The following is an 18,093-nucleotide window of genomic DNA, read 5'->3' as shown; positions in this document are numbered from 1 at the left end:
TTTTTAAATTGTACTTTAGCCTTCTAGATTGTGTGAGAAAGCTACATAGAAGGCTATTAAAAATTATGTTAAATTCCAGCTCCCAGAAATAACTACTAATAACATTTTAATATTTCCTTTCAGCCTTTTTTCTGTTCATATACATTTTTATGTGTTCATTGCTTTTCTCATACAAAGTTTTTACTGAGATAATTTACATACCATAAAATTTATCCTTTTAAAGCATAGTGTTCAATTTTCATTCCTGCTATTTTCACCTTAACATTATTATATCAAGGACATATGCCCATGACATTGAATATTCTTCAAAACTTGATTTTTATAGTCAGTTTATAGCCATACTACATTTGAAGTGTGCAAGAATCATAAACATCTCCCTATTACTGGACGTTTAGGTTGTCTCCAATTTTTCATTATTGTAAATAATGTTTTGAAAAATAGACGAGTTTTGGGCCGGCCCAGTGGTTAAGTTCGCACGTTTTGGAGGGCCCAGTGGTTAAGTTCGCACGTTCTGCTTGGTTCAGATCCCAGGTGCAGACACGGCACCGCTTGGCAAAAGTCATGCTGTGGTAGGTGTCCCATGTATAAAGTAGAGGAAGATGGGCATGGATGTTAGCTCAGGGCCAGTCTTCCTCAGCAAAAAGAGGAGGATTGGCAGCAGTTATCTCAGGGCTAATCTTCCTCAAAAAAAGAAAGAAAAATAGACCAGTTTTTATTTTTATAGGCATTGAATTGTTGTTTTAATACATTTATTACTTATGAGAGGGGCAAACACCATTGGTTGCCTACCTAATAGGCATTATCTCCTTCATCCTTAGCTTATAGAATCTAATATTTCAGAAAGATATATTAGTTATCTTGTTGCATATAAATTACTCCAGAATGACAATCCTTTATTCTCCCTCATATTTTCTGTGGCTTAGGAATTTGGAAGTGGCTTGGCTGGGACGTTCTAGCTCAGAGTCTCTCATGAGATTGCAGTCAGATGGTAGCTACAGCTGGAGTCATCTCTAAAGCTTCTTCAATCACATGTCTGATATCTGGACTGGGAAGACTCAAAGAACCAGGGGCCTAAATGATGGAGCACTTCAAGCATCTCTTTCTATTTCTATGTGGTCCCTCCAGTGATCTCTCAAGTGTGCCAGCTTTAGGGTAGCCAGATCTCTTCCACAGGGCTCGTAACTCCAAAGGCACGTCTCCCAAGAGATCAAGAGCTAGGCAGAAGCTATACCACCTTTTCTAACTTAGCCTTGCAAGTCACAAATATCACTTCCCATCTGAGTCATACATAGCCCACCCAGATTCCAGGAAAAGAACCTAGACCCCACTCCTTGATGGAGAAGTATCCATGTCACATTGAAGGAAAACATTTGGAAAATATAATCTGCCAGAGGAGGCAAACATGCTCAGAGTAGGTAGCCCCCCCGCCAAAACCTAAGAGATGAACCATGCTTTGTCTGAACTAAGTATGGTAATCCCACTCTTTGTTGTTAGTGTAAAAGACACTGCTAGTTAGCCACCCAAAATTTATTTTCCCTTCCTCCTATCAGAACCCAGCTAAATATACTAAATCACCCAAGTTGTCTTGCAGCTAGGATAGACAAGAGATAAATTCTGCCAATTAAACCAAGCTATGAGATCTAGGAAACCTTTCATTTTCCTGTTGTAGGTACTTGCTCCTTTCTGATGAATAAGAACACAGCTCCAAGGGTGGTCCTTCAGAGGCATGAGCCAATCAATACAGTCTATCCACCTGCTCATAGTGATTAGTTCAAGAATGAGCAATTGATCCAATTCCGTCCAGGATGAGAAAAAGTGACTCCCTTTATGGAGAAAGGCAAGTCCCAAGATCTGCACAGTGAATTGGCAATCTGGAGACCTAGGAAAGAGATGGTTTAGTTCTAGTCCAAGTCTGAAGGCCTGAGAACCAAGAGAGCCAATGGTGTAACTCCTGTCAAAGGCTGGCAGGCTCAAAGGAAAAGCCCATGTTTCAGCTCTAGTCCAAAAGCAGGGAACAAGCCAATGTCCCAGTTGGAAGGCAATCAGGCGGGAAAGAGTTCTCTCTTACTTGGGGGAGGGTCACACTTTTTGTTCTCTTCAGGCCTTCACTTGATTGGTTGAGTCCCACTCACCTTAGCGAGGGCAATCTGCTGTACTCAGTCTGTCAATTTCAAAGATCTCATCCAAAAACACCCTCACAGAAACACCCAGAATGTTTGACAGATTATCCGGGCACCCCACGGCCCAGGCTGGTTGACACAAAATTAACCAGTACACTGAGCAAATGAATCCCTCATGTGGTTTAAGCCTGTTTGATTTGGGTTTTCCTTCACTTTGCAACCAGAAGAGACTAAATTGATATAGGGCACCTACTGCGTGCCAGACTGTGCCAGGTGCACAGATGAGATGAATAACCAGACAGAGTTTCCAGACCTGCAACGTGGGTAAGAAGACCATTGCATGCTTTTTTGAAAAATGTTATTAAAGCATAACATTCCGGTGACTGTAGCCTGGTTGACATCTTGACTGCAACCTCATGAAAGATCTCAAACCAGAACCACCCAGATGAGCTATTCCAAAATCCCTGATGCAGAGAAATCTATGTGAGATAATAAAAGTTTTTTGTTGTTTTATGCCATTAAGATTTCAGGTAATTTGTTACACAGGAATAGATAGCTAATACACCCCTCTCCCTAACGTATCTACTAATCTGATCATCATCATCGATTAGTTTTGCCTGTTCTTGTAATTTATATAAATGGAATCCTACAGCATGTACTCTTTTGTGCCTACCTTCTTCTACTGATTATTAGATCTGTGAGATTCATCCATATGCTTACATCTAGCAGTAATCTTTCTTTGTTATTGTTGTATAGTGTTTCATTTCATGAATATACCAAAATTTATCCTTTCTACTGTTAGTGGACATTTGATTTTTTTTCCAAACTCTGGCTATATGAATAAAACTTCTGTGAACACTCATATATATCTTTTGATTGGACACATACACTCATTTTTCTTGGAAGTCATTTTTTAATGTAATATTTCTTGCTTCTTCTAACTTTCTCACGCTACTGCCTACTGTGATATTTTACTTATTAGCTTGTCCCACTGTTCTTTTGAAAATGACTGCAAATTCAATTATATCTTTTAAACATTTCCAAACAACCTTTAATTTGTACATTTTAAGTACTTATAATGGTAAAAGAATAATAAGAGGACACTTTGTTTTCTTAGCTGTGCAAAAGATGAGTTCTCCATATCTGCCTCATTCCCATGGGTTTTCTTAATCCATCAAATGGAACTTTCAGTCCTTCTAGATTTTATGTACAGAGAACATTTTTCAGCAATGTTTTTGCAGATCCCAGATTAACCCTAGCAACTAAAGCTACTACATAGCAAAATTGTTGAATAGCTAATGTTTGCATATGCCAGCAGTTCTCAAACTTTTTGGTCTCAAAACTTCTATACCCGCCTAAAAATTATTGAGGACCCCAAAGATCTTTTGTGTATGTGATTATATTTATCAATATTTACTGCTTTAAAGAAATTGGTAAAACTTTTACATATTTTTTTCATTTTAAATTAACAATAATAAACCTATCATGTGTTAACATAAATAACATATTTTATGAAAAATAATGTGGGCCCCCTGAAGTTGTCTCAGAGATTCAAAGGGGTCCCTAGACTACACTTTGAGAACCACTGGTCCATGGTGATGAGTTCCTTGCCCCATCATACCATATTGTAGCAATCATCTCTTATTTTGATTTACCAGCATCAATCCATTTTTATTTGGGGATAAAACCCTACTTTCCTAAAAAGAACCTATTCAAGATGGTTCAGATGAGGCTGATCACACTCCTTTTCCCACTCAGAGATAAGCGTGTGACCCACGATTGGCCAGAAATTCTTGGGAATTCTCATGTTATTAGAAAATTCTCTCTCTTTCTCTGTCTCTTATCTCTATCCCTCTCTCTCTCTTCCCCCCTCCCCCCAGGTTGTGAATCATAGCCTGACAATAGCTTTCGTCCCCATTTAGGGGAGAGAGCCATCCAAGAGATAATTAGTATATCACCATTTAAAATGATTTTACTCTTTGTTTTATAAACAGTAAAGATTATGTTTTAGTCAGAATGTAAATTAGCCACCTAAATGATTGCAGAGAGGCATGTATCCATTAAGAATGCTTTTAGCCCCAAATAGCAGAAATCCTAAGACTGCCATAAACAAATAGGAAGTTAACTTCCAATTTTGACCAAGACAGAGTAACAGGGACCAGATTTACCCTCTTACCTAAAAACTAGACAAACAAACAAAAAAACAGACAAAATATATGAAACAATCATTTTCAAACATTGGACAATAGGCAGTGCATGACAGTGATCCCTGAGAGAATGGAAACAAGTGATGAGAGCTTTACTATTGCCCTGGGTCACTGCCAGGGAGGAGGGATCCAAAGAGTCCACTGTCTACCCGATTTGAGGAGGTTTTTCTGGAGACTGTAATTCACAGGAAAGAGTACCAGAAAGGAGACAGCTGCACAGAAAGAGAGCTCTGGAGATCTGCAGAGGATTACCTTTGAGTCTCCAACTGTCTACTCTTCAGAATACACATGTAAGAAAACTACCCAAGGCTGGGGAAAGACCCATCTGAAAGGAACAGGTGGAATAATTCACAGAGCTCACACAGGATTGGGAATAGTTCATATTCTTAACAGCCAGAATGGAAAAATCTTGTAATACATGGACATGAAGCAGCATACTCAAAAAGGTATTGCCTCAGTAGTGATCCAAAATTAACCCTAGATATGGGACTGGCCCCGTGGCTGAGTGGTTAAGTTCGCGTGCTCTGCTGCAGGCGGCCCACTGTTTTGTTGGTTCGAATCCTGGGCACGGACATGGCACTGCTCATCAAACCACACTGAGGCAGCGTCCCACATGCCACAACTAGAAGGACCCACAATGAAGAATATACAACTGTGTACCAGGGGGCTTTGGGGAGAAAAAGGAAAAAAAATAAAATAAAATCTTAAAAAATATATTAAAAAAAAACAAAATTAACCCTAGACTAAAGGTTACTCAACCTTAAGTTATTAACAAATTTAATTAAAGAAAGACCTGAAAGGATCAAATTTTTTCAAAGAAACTTAACTGCATTCTAGAACAAAGCTCAAGAAAAAAAATTTTTTTTTTTGAGGAAGATTAGCCCTGAGCTAACATCTGCTGCCAATTCTCCTCTTTTTGCTGAGGAAGACGGGCCCTGAGCTAACATCCATGCCCATCTTCCTCTACTTTATATGTGGGACACCTACCACAGCATGGCTTTTGCCAAGCGATGCCATGTTCGCACCCGTGATCAAACCCGTGAGCCCTGGGCCACCGAGAAGTGGAATGTGCGAACTTAACTGCTGTGCCACTGGGCCAGCCCCCAGAAAAAAAATTTTAAACAAGAATATCCAGCAGCGAACAAGAAAAAATTTACAATGTCTGGCATTTAATTCAAAAATTGCCAGCCATGCAAAGAAGCAGGGAAAATATAGCCCATAATGAGGAAAATAATCAATTCATTGAAAGCCAACAAGAAATTATATAGATGATAGAATTAGTAAATATGATTATTAAAGTGATTATTATAACTATATTCCACAAGCTTAAGAAAGTAGAGAAAAACATAATCATGTTAAATAGAAACACAGAAGATTAAAAAGGAGACCCAAATAGAATATCTAGAAATGAAAAGCATAATGTCTGAGATGAAAAATACACTGGATGGGATTAACAGCAGATTAGACACTGAAGAACTTGAAGTGAACCTGAAAACTATCGAAAATGACACACAGAGAGAAATAAGCTTAAAAACAAAATAAACAGAGGCAGCTCTGAGGGCCTAGTGGTTAAGGTTCAGCATGCTCCACTTCAGTGTCCTGGGTTCAGCTCCACAGGTTCAGAACCACACCAATCGTCTGTCAGTAGCCATGCCATGGCAGTGGCTCACACAGAAGAACTAGAAGGACTTACAACTAGAATATACAACTACGTACTGGGGCTTTGGGGAGGAAATGAACACGTAAAGAAATAGGTTTGGGACCACTTCCAGCCGCCTAATACCTGTGTATTTAGAAGCCCTGAAGGAAAGAGAGAATGGAGGGGTAGGGGGCAGAAAAAACTGCAGAAATAAAAGCCAAGATTTCTCTAAAGTTGGTGAAAACCAGAAAGGCACAGATCCAAGAAGCTCAACAAACCCCAAGTACAAGTAACATAATGAAAACTATACCAAAGCACATGATAATCAAATTCCTTAAAACCAGTAACAAGAAGAAAACCTTAAGAGCTGCCAAAGAAAAATAAAGCTTTACATATGGAGGAACAAAGATAAGAATAACATCAGACTCCTCATTGGACACAATGAAAGTTGGTAGAGTGAATGAAATTGGTAGAGTGATATCTTTAAAGTTCTGAAAGAAAAATACCGTCAACCTAGAATTCTATGCCCAGTGAAAACACCTTTCAAAAACGAAAGGAAAATGAAGACTTTTTCAGACATAGAAAGCCGAAAAACTTTGTCACTAGTAGACATGCATACAAAAAACATTAAAGGAAGTCTTTTGGACAGAAGGAAAATGATATCTACACAAAGGAATGAAGAATACTGTAAATGGTAAATATGTGGGTAAGTATAAACAAATAGGGATTTATTTTCCTCACATAACAAAAAGGTTGGAGATTGGCAGTAGGTAACTTTAATTCAGGTGGTCAGTCTTCAAGGATTGCAGCTCTTTTCAATCTTCGCTCTGCCATACTTGATATTTAGACTTTTCGTCCTAATGTCTGTTGCCTCAAAGAGGCCTTGTCTTAATATTTTCCCTTTCATGTATCAGTGAGGGAAAAACTCTCCTAGAGCCTCTCAGGAGACTTCTCCTTAAGTCTTTTAGCTGAACTGAAAGGCTGGAAAACAAGTAGCTTGCTTTTACAGCCTCTGTAATGGGAGGTAGGAAAGAGAAATGGTGGTTCAGCTAAACAAATAATTGTTGTTATAGGGTATTAATTAAAAGTGTAAAGCATATGTTTGAAGTTGAGATGAAACTCAAAATTATCTGCGATATTATGTAAGGACCATCTCTTAAGTTACGGACCCAAAGCACAAAGACAGAGTCCCACAGACAGATTGGAGAGGTTAAGATGCCCCCACAACCGTAGGTGAATCTGGAACCTACAGCAGTCCAAGATTCTGTTCTTCATAGCTACTCTATTGAGTCCACATCAGATCCAAACAAGCCAAATCAAAATGGGGAAGCTTCACCAGACACTTCTGCCTGAGAGTTTCAGAAGGAGAAACACTACTATCCTTTGTCTGCCCTACAGCCCAGGGCTGTTCAGAATTCTTGGACCACCCACGGAACACTCCTTTCCTTCATCAATGCTAAGTGAGCCAAAGGAGAGAGAGCAAATGAATCGTCCATCTTTCTTCTTCCTTTCTATCTCTTTTCTTTTCTCCAGGTCAAGAAGGATAAAGTCAGCAAGAGAATCCCAAATTGTTGCCTTTGTTTCCTCTTCTTTTCTATGTAGCCTTTGGTTAGAATCATCTGCTACTTAGGAAAGTCAAAGAAACTTGATTAGGGTTTTAAAATTAAAACTCAATTCATTTGTCACAGACTTTGGATCTTAACTTTAGATGCCAGTCGAAAGACAACTTAACAATTTGGATGGATATTACTGAGCAGAGGAGTCCGGCAAGAGAGCAGTAAGTTCAAATGCTGTAGGAAGAAAAACCAAAATAGGATGTTACCATGTGGTTTGGGGCTAAAGAAAAATATTTCATCAGCTTCAGCATATTGTAGTTATTAGCCCAAGAAACTGAGACATAGATAAGGCTAAAGATAGAAAAATCTAGATTGAGCTCTGCCTCTTATCTTCTGGGAGCTATAACATTATCACTCATGTTTCTTTTATCCTTCTTCTGTTAACATACATAACCCATTTGCTTTGGAGAATTCCTCTCCTACTTCATACAATTGGTGGGGCTCTTAATTACAGTTATCTCTTTTCTCTAACCACTTCCTCCCACCATTACCAAAGTGGAGTGAATATGACCTAGAATTGGCCAGTCATAGTATCCCACCTCTTTGGTAGTAATCACTCATTTAAGAATGGACACATAACCCTAGCAGAGCCAATCAAAATCCTTCCCTGAAATTGATAGGTGGGTAATGAGAGACAGTAATTCTCTACTGGAGTTACTAAACTTGAAAGATGTGAAATTGGAGTTGTGGGAGCCAATTTCCCCAGAGGCCTATCTGGAGTAGGAAAAAGTGAAGACAAACCACTGAGAAAAGCAGGGCATGAAGATAGGGAAAGAAGAAAAGACTTGGCCCATTGTTTGAGACCCTGAATCCAGTTGTGCTTAAAGCCAGACCCTGCCCTGAACCACCCAAATATAGGAACAAATAAATTCCCTTTGGCTTTTGCTAAGTTTAGGCAGGATCCTCCCACCTGCAGTCAGAAGAGCTCTGGTTACTGCACATTGCTTTTCCCCGGTCTTGTCTACGTCCCTATCCAGAGGAAAGGGAAGAAAGAGCATACTAAATGGTTTGTACCAGCTTAAGAAGAAGACAAAGGTTTTAAAGTCACCCAAAACAGAGGAATATTGCTTCCCTTCTCTTATCACCCTCAACACACACCCTCCAGCATCAGGTACATGTTTAGTATATTTACTTGGGGAATTATTTTGAGAACAGCACAACATTATAGTTTGGAGTACTGTGGATAATTATATTTTCTAAGAGAGCTCTTGTTTTCTTTCCAATGTGTGACTTATACAAACTTTGCTTTTTAGAAAGAAGTTTTATTGTTATCTTACCACATGATCTAAAGATACTTATAATCAGTTTTAGAACCCCCTGATCTGGTAAATTTTAATGGAAGTCAATGAAAGAATGTAAGCCACGTAACAGCAAAATTCCTAAAATGTTATTTATTCTCCTAAGCAAGAGGGACTTGCATCACTCTTTATGCGCTCAGGAGTGATTGCTCCAGAAATTAGAGTGGATTCACAGACAAAGTGACTCTGGAGCATGGTATCTTATAAAATACAGAGAATCTTGGAAAGTGGGTGAGAAATAATTTCATTAACTGTAGGCCTGTTGTAAAGCAATCATTTTACCTAGTAACCAAAATGTTTGCATTCACTGGCCTACGACTACAAATTTCAGCCATGTTCATTAATACTAAAACAAAAACTCAATACTCATTCCTTTGATTGCCAGAAGTTACTGCTTCAATGTGACTGGGTGGGAGGGGCTGTCTATTGAAGGATCAGGAATAGGTCTGTAAGATTCTGCTGCTCTGGCCATCTCACCTTGTGGTCTCTTTCAGGGACCCTGATGAGATCACCACTGCAGGGGACACCTCTGTTTCCCACCTGGTTCCCTCTGAGGTTATCCGCAGGCTGTTATCTGGGAAGGGTGTGTTGCTCTCTCCTTAGCTACCCTCTCCCACATGTGACAGTCTTACTTAGGAATCAAATGCACTTAAACAAAAAAGCTATGTGCTGCATAGATAAAAGAATATTTCACAGAATCCAAGGATAGGACGTGCAGTCCAGCCTCATAAGAGACAGAACAAAAGGGATTAGGGTGTGGTCGGGTACAATGGCAGGCATCTTCTATCTCTGTATCTTCTTCTAGGGCCTCTGGTACTCATGGGCACCTGCTGTATTCTCCTCCCTTTGTGGTGACTCTCTTTACCTTTTCATCCACAACGTGGACAATGACTTTTCCAGCTTTCTTGGTTCCCTCCCTGTTTTCTCTCACAGGCATTTTCCCTAATAAATTTCTTATACAGTTAATCTTGATTCTGCTTCTCAGAGGACCCCAGACAAACATCCAACATCAATACATTCTGGATTATTCAGTCTTAAAAACTACCATGTGAAGGGCAGCAATAGCCAAGAGCTGTCACTGTGTAGTCTCTCTTCCAACATGAGGTGAAGTTCACCCCTGTGGTCCCTTCTACAGTCTTCAGGGTTCCTTCATAAAAAAAAAACTGGAAAAAAGTTACACAACTCTCCAAAAATGAGCAATAGTTTACAGGTATAGGGCAGCCTAAATTCATAGAGGAAAGAACAAGTTCGCCTTCAGGGTTGCTAAAAGATACACCCAATTTACACTATCAAATACATAATTTCTTGATCAAAAACCACTATATTTGAGTTTGTTTACTGTATTCAATTTTTCTCTCAAGACCAATGGATGGATACTTTGTACACATTTGCATGATTTAAAAACAAAACGGAGGCTTTTCCAGAACACAGGGCAGTTGACTCTCAATGTGTATCCAAATCTTCACTTTTTGACAGGAAGGATCTGCTTGTACCTTTTTTTTTTTTGCTGGGGAAGATTAGCCCTGAGCTAATATCCATTGCTGCTTGTAACTTTTAAGTTTTTATTCTGCTTCAAAAATCTCAGGATCCAGTCTCTATAGAGACAATCCATTGTACCTACATTCTCATTTAATCCTAAAAATACCTGTCTTTGATTCATTTTCATTTTACAGAAGAGGAAACTACATTTCAGAGAAATTAGGAAATTTACCCAAGGTTGTTCCACTAAGTCTTAGAGACAGAAATTAAACCCAGCTCCTCCTAGCTCACAATCTCACATCTTTCCGCTGCTTTCAGAGATGCCACTGAAAATCTAATTTGCTAAAATCTTTATTAACGATAGTATATGAAGCTTTAAGCAAACTTGCTTGTCCTTTTCTTACTTAAGAAAATGTCTGTGAACTGCTTGGTCAAAATAGGTGAATATACGTAAGTGTTTGTTATGTATTGCTTAAATTTCTGACATATTGAAAAAAGAAAAAAAAAAGCTTTTCTCTTCCTCTTCCACTTTACTGGGGCCAAGGTTTCCAGTGGTATCCAGTAAGGGGTGGAGGTTGGCATGCCTGGGGTTAAGCAAGTAAATACAGATTTCTCACTGTCACAAAAAGGAGTTACAACCGTGGAAACTGGGAAGTCTAGAATATACCCTGGAGTGTTGCATAGGAATTGGAAATGTCAGTATCACAGTCTGATTAGATAGATAGACAGATAAATACAGCTCTGTGTGTATGTTCTACTTCTGTTCACTGAGAGGGTCTAGAAGCAACGGCATTCCAATAACAATGAGCACGCTTAGATCTTGGTTTCTAGATACCACTATCCACTAAAAAGAACCAGGACCCCTTGACGAAATGGTTGCTCCACGACTGGAGCAGGGAAAATACAAGATGTGTTTGTAACATTTTATGACACCAGAAAGTGGAAAGCAAAGAAGTGCTCAAAGAATGATGGGAACATATCTATAAGACACAGTAACCAGCTTGAAGGGGCACCCACTGGCCAAGTCTGGGACAATTTGAGTATCAAAATAAACAATAATAATAACAGATTGTAACCTTATGAGTAAAAGAGAAATCCCAGGCCAGCCCAGTGGTGCAGTGGTTAAGAGCACATGTTCCGCTTTGGCAGCCCAGGGTTTACCGGTTCAGATCCCAGGTGCGGACATGGCACTGCTTGGCAAGCCATGCTGTGGTAGGCGTCCCACATATAAAATAGACGAAGATGGGCCCGGATGTTAGCTCAGGGCCAGTCTGCCTCAGCAAAAAGAGGAGAATTGGTGGCAGATGTTAGTTCAGAGCTAATCTTCCTCAAAAAAAAAAGAAAGAAATCCTGAGTCCATACTGGTATTAATTAATTAATTAATTAGGGAGAAAGGAAAATTCTATCCTATCTAATAAATCTAGATGGAATGATAGGATTAGAAAATCTCCATTTGGTAATTATCAGAATAATAATTTATTCAAGTTAGATCATTAATGGATGCTAAAATTGGCGAGAAACAAGATATTCACATGATCTCAAAAATTCTTGCCACAAAATAATTATTAATTACTTTACAATGGAGAACCTGGCAGATACCATCTTAACTTGGTCATAAAAGTTAGCAACACCATTAATGGAACAAATTGATATCACGTGCCTCCTCATATGATGCCTGGAGACTAGTATAGCACCACTTATGTGATATTCCTGCCAAAATGCATAGTTATAATCATCAGACAAACCTCCATAACTAAGGAACATTCTCAAGGCAATTGGCTTGGGCTTTTCAAAACTATCAAGGTCATGAAAGATACAGAAATGGTTCCAGGTTGAAGACTACTAAAGAGACAGGACAAATGAATGCAACACTTGATCCTAGATTGAATCTTGGACTTGTAAGGGACATTATTGAGACAATAGGTGAGATCTGAATTAGGTCCCTAGATTAGATGATATTGTTGGATCAATGCTAATTTCCTGGTTTTGATTACTGTATTTTATCCTTGCACTCAAGAAATACAAACCGAAATATTAAAGAGTAATGAGGCATCATGTCTACAACTTATTCTCAAATGATTCAGAAATAATAAGTGGAGGATCGAGGTGAAGGATACAGGGAAGATCTGTTTTTGTCAATTTAAAATTAATTCCAAATAAAAAGTTTTAAAAATGAAAAACTGTGTCAGTTTCTTCCCTGAAGAGCTCTAAGAACAGCAAAGCCCACAAACACCTGTGGGATTAGGAGATTTAGGGAAAACAAAACAAAAATATTCCTTTCAGTTATTTATGGCTGCGTAATAAACCACTCCAAAATTCAGTGACTTCATTGTGTTATCTGTCATGATACTGTGGAGTGATTGGCCTCAGCTGGGCAGTTCTGCTCCAATGTGATGTCAGATGGGGCTTCAGTCATTTGGGGGTTCCACTAGGCTGGAACATCCAAGATGGCACGTTCACATGCCTGGTGCCTTAGTGAGGACGGTTGGAAGGCGGGGCTCAGACAAGCTGCTAGGGTGACGGGGCCTCTTCCTCCATGTAATCTCAGGGTCTCTCCATTTCTGCATGGCCTAAGTCACTTCTCCAGGTGATCTCTCCAGCAGAGTAGCCAGACTTCTTATATGGCAGTTCAGGACTCTTCAAAAGTGCAAAAGCAAAAAATTGCCAAGACTTCTTAAGCTTAAGTCTAGAACTGGTCCAGTATCACTTTCATTGTATTCCATGGGTTAAAATGAAACAAAAAGTAGAGAAATGTTCAAACATACAAAAAGTATATGAGCTTTCATGTACCCATCATCCAGTTTCAAAATTTTGTACGATATTTTAAATCTAATTAAATTTATTGGTAATTTTATTAAAAGATGAGTCATAGGGCCAATCTAGGTTCTCTGTGGGAGGAGATTGTACAAAAGCATGGATAACAGGAGGTATATTGGGGCTATCTTTGAAGATTAGCTACCACGCCACCACAGCTAATTTTCCTGTCTCCTTGCCAGAAATATGCTATATTTTAAAATCATATTTAAAAAGTAACCTTTAGGGGCCGGCCCCGTGGCACAGCAGTTAAATGCACACATTCCACTTCAGCAGCCCAGGGTTGGCTGGTTCAGATCCCGGGTGAGGACATGGCACCGCTTGGCACACCATGCTGTGGTAGGCGTCCCACATATAAAGTAGAGGAAGATGGCCACAATGTTAGCTCAGGGCCAGCCTTCCTCAGCAAAAAGAGGAGAATTGGCAGTAGTTAGCTCAGGGATAATCTTCCTCAAAAAAAAAAAAAGTAATCTTTAAAAGCCAAAAATGAACCAAAGCAAATAAGTTAAAGCTTTTCTTTTTAAAGAGACATACCATACATTCTTGTATAAGTTCTCTCTTTTTCCCTCTATCTGATAGGTATGTAATTTGTGCTTGTTGTGGTTTTTAAAAACCTAGTTTATTTTCTCATTATAACTTTGTTGTATCCGAGCAGCAAACTATCTTGATTTATGAACGCCTTCCTGATTGTATTTTTATTAATTCTTTAGATATCAAGGACAAGTTGAAATAACCAAATGAATTTTCATCATAATGTCCTTTCACTGTCATGAATTGAAGTTTTAGCAGCTTTACTGAGATAGAATTTAAATACTATAAAATTTATACATTTAAAGTATCCAGTTCAATGGTTTCTAGTAAGTTTACAGAGTTGTGTAACCACCACCACAATCAATTTTAGAATATTTTCATCACCCCAAAAAGAAATCTGCTTCCCATTTTTAGTCACCCCCCAACCCACCACCACTCCCAGTCCTAGGCACCACCAGTCTGCTTTCTGTCTCTATAGATTTACCTATCCTGGACAATTCGTATAAATGGAATCACACAATTTGTGGTCCTTTGTGACTGACTTCTTTCAATTAGCATGATGTTTTCAAGGTTCATCCATGTCGTAGTATGTATCAGTACTTCATTCCTTTTTGTTGCTGACAAATATCCCATTGTGTGGGTATACCACATTTTATCAGTTGGCAGTTCATTTGCATTTTTTCTACTTTTTGGCTATTATGAATAATGCTGCCATGAACATTCATGTATACATTTTTGTGTGGACGTGTGTTTTCTTTTTTTTTGCTGTGGAAGATTCACCCTGAGCTAAGATATGCTACCAATCTTCCTCTTTTTTGTATGTGAGCCACCACGACAGTATGGCCACTGACAGAAGAGTGGTGTAGGTCCATGCTGAGGAGCCAAACCCAGGCCGCCAAAGCAAAGTGTGCCAAACTTAACCACCAGGCCACCAGGGTTGGTCCTGGATATGTGTTTTCCTTTCTCTTGGGTTGATATCTGGGTCCATGAATATTTTATAATATATTAATTTCATATATTTGATTAATTTTATACAATTAATTAATTATATTTAATTACATTTTTATATTTGGTTAATTTTGTATATTTCATAATATACCTGGATCTAGTGATACTTTTATGAGAAAACTAATGGTTATTTTCTAGTTATTAAACTTCACCTTTCTACTATATAGTAAACTGTAAATAGTAGTTAATTTGGGGGAAGAGGATTAGAGAAGTTGATGGGATCTTAGTATAAAGGAAATTAACAGCTTAGACTCGAAGTGTAACTATATGGTTTAAAATCCTGACTCTACCACTTACAAGATGTGTGACCTTAGACAAGTTACTTAGCCTCTCTGAGCTTCAGTTTTTTCCTTGTCTGAAAAATGGAGGAAAATATATAATAACTACCTCATAGCGTTGTGAGGATTAAATCAGATACCCCTAAACCTAGTGCTGGGGACATTGTAAAAATGTATTAATTGTTAGCAATTATTATTAACAATTTATATACTGTTGCATTTTTACATTTTTATAATGAACACACATTGCTTTTGAAATTTTAAAAACAACTTTTAAGTGTGTGAAGTCAATCTTAACATTGCATGTTTACTAATTTAAATACGTTTTTACATTATCAAATCATGCTTTAAGCTGAAAAATAGAGATTTGACCCTGCTTTCTTGGTGTCTGTGTTTTGGATTAACTGAGGAAATGGAGGCTGCGGACTTATGGTCTGAGTTGTGCGTCAGTTATTCTTTTCCATTTTATACATCAAGGAGGTAGAATTTCCTGGGTAAAAAAATTCATAAAGCTGTGGTGCCATTTTTTACCAAAATTGATCTAAAATAAATGCTAACAATATCAAATTTCCTAGTATAAAGAGTTACTTTTCTCATTCCATTGATCATTTGGATCTTTGAAACAAAGCAATTCTAACTAAATTTCTTTTTGACCCCTGAGGCTTTAGTTTTAGTGCAAAAGAACTCTTGCTAATAATCTCGCATCTTGCCAAAGGTCCCGTCTTGTCCCCCTATAACTGGTTTGAGCATTCCATTTTAATTCATGGCTTGCGGAATTAGTAATTATATGATTTCTCTAGTGACTCCAATCTTAAATAATAATACCCCTCTAATAAGGTGTTCTATCTATAAGGCTGAAAGAGAAATTAGATTTTTAAGAGAAAGCAGCAGCAATACTAGAATTAACTGTTAACATGTGCTTTAGAAGTCATTTTATGGCCTGTTTCTACTGCTTTATTCATGTTTCTGGTCAGAAGAACAGGAGTACAGAATGAGGAGCTTATGAGGGCCTCACCCTGGTTCCTCTCACCCATACTTGGACTCAGTAAGTGGCCACTCACTAGGATCTCCAAATGGGATACCAGGGCCATTTTGCAGACCTCAGGAGACCTGTAGCCTTTTAACCAACCAAGCTGTAAGTAGATACAAGGTAACAAGTACTGTGCTCAGGGCTATCTTTTGTGTGTGTGGATAACATATCTATTGAGATATAGTTTATATACTATGCAATTCACCCACTTAAAGTATACAATTCAATGGTTTTTAGTGTATTCACAGAGTTGCACAACCATCACCACAATTTTAGATCATTTTCATCACCCCAAATAGAAACCCCATGCCTATTAACAACATTCCTCTTTATTCCCCAGCCCTAGGCGGCCACTAATCTATTTTCTGTCTCTATAAATTTGCCTACTCTGGAAATTTCATATAAATGGCATCATATAATATGTGACCTTTTGTGTCAGCCTCCCTTCATTTAGCATATTTTCAAGTTTCATCCATATTGTGTCATGTATCAATCCTTTATTCCCTTTTATGGCTGAATAATATTCCATTGTATGGATGTACCACTTTTTGTTTATCCATTCATCAGGTGATGGACATTTGGGTTGTTTCTACTTCTTAGCTATTGTGAATAATGCTACTATGAACATTCAAGTGCAACTTTTCGTTTGAACATATTTTCATTTCTCTTGGGTATTCCACCTAGGAGTGGAATTCCTGGATCATATGGTAACTCTATGTTTAACTTTTTGAGAAACTGCCAGATTGTTTTCCAAAGTGACTACACCATTTTACATAAAGACTATCTTAAGATCTACTTTGTCTGGGGTTAATTGTATCAGGGTATGGCCTTGGGAACAGACCTTTGCTGTTCAGGTAAAAAACTTCTGTCAAAGATTCTTATTACATTATGATCTGAACTTTAGCAATCTAAAAGAGTATGTACTTTTCAACAGTTTTCTAAATAAAATGATTAACATTCTTCTGTTTAGAAAGAAGAAAAAGAATCCTACTTATCAAGTTTCTAGGATTCTATGGACTTTTATGGAGCACTTGCCTCTTCTCACCCTAAGAGACTGAGTAGGCGTTAGGGGCAGGTGGAGCAAGGCATAGTGGTATAAATTAAGGGGCATAGCAAAAGAAAACATGTCCCCATTTTGATAAGGTAATTCTTCATCTCACTTACAACAATACCCCTGGTTACAGAAGTCAGAAGCTCATATGGGTTAATACATTTTTATTGTAGTCACTCACACCTTAGCACAAATTACTTTAATAATAACACTTTCCACCTAACTACTGGTTGAGTATAGTCTGCTCAAACTAAGGTGTTCTGATAGTAGAGGAGGTACAAAAAAAGTGGAAAAGGAATAATTTTAGAGCCTAAGAAGGGTGATTTAGAACATACTACATACATTACATTTATTAGATCATTTCTTCCTTATAACAACTCCACAACTCCAAAAGTGTGATACACACTGTTATTTTTACTTTAAAAGAAAGGAAAAAGGCTCAAAAAGTTAAGTGACTTACCAAAGGTCACACAGATTCTATGTGGAGAGCTGAGATTTTAACTCAAATTTATCTGATTCCACAGAGTCAGCGCATCCTCCTTCTATTCTGAGCAGAGAGCAGACACTACTGGGCCTCGGGCTCTGGGAAGGAGGGAATGTGGAGAGTAAGGGTGTGCCAAAGCCAAGCTTTGCCTTCTCTACAAATTTTTTTCATGTCCCTGGTTGCTACAACTACTTACTGGCAGCACCTCCGACCACCAATGGTTCAGCAGTGCAGGAGTGCTAACGAGTCCCCAAATGCCTCAGCTTAGCGCAGCTAGCGCTCTGGACTAAGTTAGGACTCCAGCAACTGCCGTGCTGCCTGGGCCACACACACTCCAGCAAAACTTCCTTATTTGGAAAAGTCTTCTCCATCCTATTTGGGCAGAAAGAATACAATCTCACATTTAAGAAAAACAAAATGCTTTGACCTACATCAGAAGGGACACTTGAAAATACTAAAACACAGAGAAATGCCAAAAAAGATTAAGTATATTTCTAAATACTTTGCTCAAGTGTCGGGGGGCAGGCATGCTTCATCA

The 18,093-nt window shown here is 38.4% G+C and overlaps 1 long non-coding RNA gene across 1 annotated transcript; it reads right to left on the bottom strand.

Moving 5' to 3' along the window:
• Positions 1–6,673: 6,673 nt before the first annotated feature.
• LOC103549469 (uncharacterized) lies at positions 6,674–17,863 on the bottom strand. The gene is made up of 3 exons (XR_011524354.1): positions 17,752–17,863; positions 17,532–17,653; positions 6,674–13,065 (listed from the first exon to the last, which is right to left on the bottom strand). It is a non-coding gene; the product is annotated as an uncharacterized lncRNA (long non-coding RNA).
• Between the last annotated feature and the right edge of the window lie 230 nt (positions 17,864–18,093).

This window comes from Equus przewalskii, chromosome 1 (genome assembly GCF_037783145.1).
Source record: "Equus przewalskii isolate Varuska chromosome 1, EquPr2, whole genome shotgun sequence".
NCBI lineage: Eukaryota > Metazoa > Chordata > Mammalia > Perissodactyla > Equidae > Equus > Equus przewalskii.
Note: the sequence above shows the minus strand (reverse complement) of the source record. Positions and strands in the feature narration are given on the sequence as shown.